This window comes from Pteropus alecto, unplaced genomic scaffold (genome assembly GCF_000325575.1).
Source record: "Pteropus alecto unplaced genomic scaffold, ASM32557v1 scaffold41, whole genome shotgun sequence".
In the NCBI taxonomy this organism is placed as follows: Eukaryota; Metazoa; Chordata; class Mammalia; order Chiroptera; family Pteropodidae; genus Pteropus; species Pteropus alecto.
The window spans coordinates 22,701-24,539 of record NW_006430464.1 but is presented as its reverse complement, the minus strand read 5'-3'; the positions used below and the strand labels follow the sequence as shown (position 1 = coordinate 24,539).

The window sequence follows — 1,839 nt, the reverse complement described above, 5'->3', positions numbered from 1 at the left end:
GCCTGTGGGAAATGTAGTCCGCGCGGGGCGCGCCCCAGCCCCGTCCCCAAGGCTGCCCCGACTGCGCACGCGCGGCCCGGTGCCTGGGCTGGACGCAAGGTCGCCACGGGCTGGTCGCGGGGTGCTCAGCCTGCTCGGGGCCGTGGGTCGTTTGCCGCTGAGGAAGCCCCAGCAGGGTTTGGGAAGACGTCTTGGCTCCAGCAGGCACCCGATATATGTCCTGGGCACACAGCGGGTGCTCAATATATAGATACCCAAGTAGGATGTGGATATAAATCAAGTACGCTATAAAAATATCCCCAAACCGAATCAAAACCTGGAGCAGGACCTAGACACTCAGAAAGGTCGCTAGTGCTTGGCCGCTCTCGGTCCCCTACTCCTTTCTCTTGCTCCTACAGTTGTAAAAGTATTCTGTCAGTGTTAGGTGAACATGCTTGATACTGTCGCTCAGATGTTCTTTATCCTTACTGATTTTTAAAAATCTAGTAATGACTGAAAGAGTTGTGTCTATCTTCTGTTTAGTTCTCTCAAGTTTTGCTTCAAGTATTTTCAAGCTCTGTTAAGCACATACATTTATAATTGTTTTCTCGATGAAGAGGATTGAAAAGTGAACACTAGGAAGAATATCTTAAGAATACCCTTAGATGAGTAATCATCGAATGTGTCCTGTCCTGGTTCCTTCAGGGAAGAAACTGGATAAGCCCACCTGGGATCACAGAGCAGCAGCTTCCCAATCTCGAATTCTTTGATATATTAACTAATAGATGGCAGAATTTGTTCTTCTCTCAAGGATATAAAACTAGAAATATTTGAAAATGTCCAAGCTAATCTTGTCTCATTTTGCAAGCAGTAGAATTTTATATATATATACATACATATATACACACACACACACATATATATGTGTGTGTGTGTGTGTGTGTGTGTGTGTATGTAGGAGACATCATGAAAAATCCAAGCTAGTTGTAACTATTAAGAAAGTCTTGGTCAGAATATGTTTTTAAACTCAAGACGAAGTGTTATTTACACGTTCGTAATTAAATTTAGTGAGGAAAGCAATGTTCCATGAAAACAAAACAATAAAAAGAACTCTATATTCCCTTTCTGTTTTGACTAAGTTTTGAAGACTTCTGAAACTCCAAACTGTGAGGAGACTTGGGTCTTAATGGTGCAGGACAAGGCAAATCACCCCAAGTGGGCACTCAAGTCCCGCACCAGGAGAAAAGGGGCGGGTCCTTGACTGCGCGCAGGAAAGAAAGTACACGCCAGAGTTAGAGACAAAATCAAAGTTTATTAGAGAAGGACTGTGGGATTAATTCAAACAGCCTCTCCCGGACACGGGAGGCAAAGAAGCCTGCTGAGTCAGCAGCCTCAAGGAGGACAATGAACAAAGCGCTCCTGGGCTGTGCTTGTCCCCAAGGACACTTCTCGTTTCTCCCATGGGCACGATCTGCCCCTTTGGCCGTTCCCATGGACATTATCTCCCTGCTCTGCTCGAGGTCCTGCGGAACACTAGGGAGGCAGCACGTCTGGTTCTCATCTGCAGAGGGAAGACCCTTCCTCCCCGGGATGAGGCAATCCCTCTCCCCTTCTGCTGGCATATAAAACAGTGGCTGCTCTTGGCCATATATCTTTTCCTGCAGCTCCAACCGACCAAATGCTGAGGCCTCCTTGTATTGTAATAAACAGCACTTCTCACCCTCTCTGGTCCTCCTGGTGGTTCTTCCCGAACATCCAAACCCAGGTGCAGATTCCCCAAGGTTTGGCCACAAAGAATGAACAGTTGAGTTTATTTTAAACTCAAACACTTAAAGACTCTGTTTTCCCCTTTCGGTTAGT

The 1,839-nt window shown here is 46.4% G+C and overlaps 1 long non-coding RNA gene across 1 annotated transcript in view; it reads left to right on the top strand.

Moving 5' to 3' along the window:
- LOC112481241 overlaps positions 1 to 1,701 on the top strand; it is a 2,736-nt gene extending 1,035 nt beyond the window's left edge. The window contains exon 2 of the long non-coding RNA XR_003046848.1: positions 523 to 1,701. This is a non-coding gene — a long non-coding RNA (uncharacterized LOC112481241). The remainder of the gene's footprint in view (positions 1 to 522) is intronic.
- Positions 1,702 to 1,839: the final 138 nt, after the last annotated feature.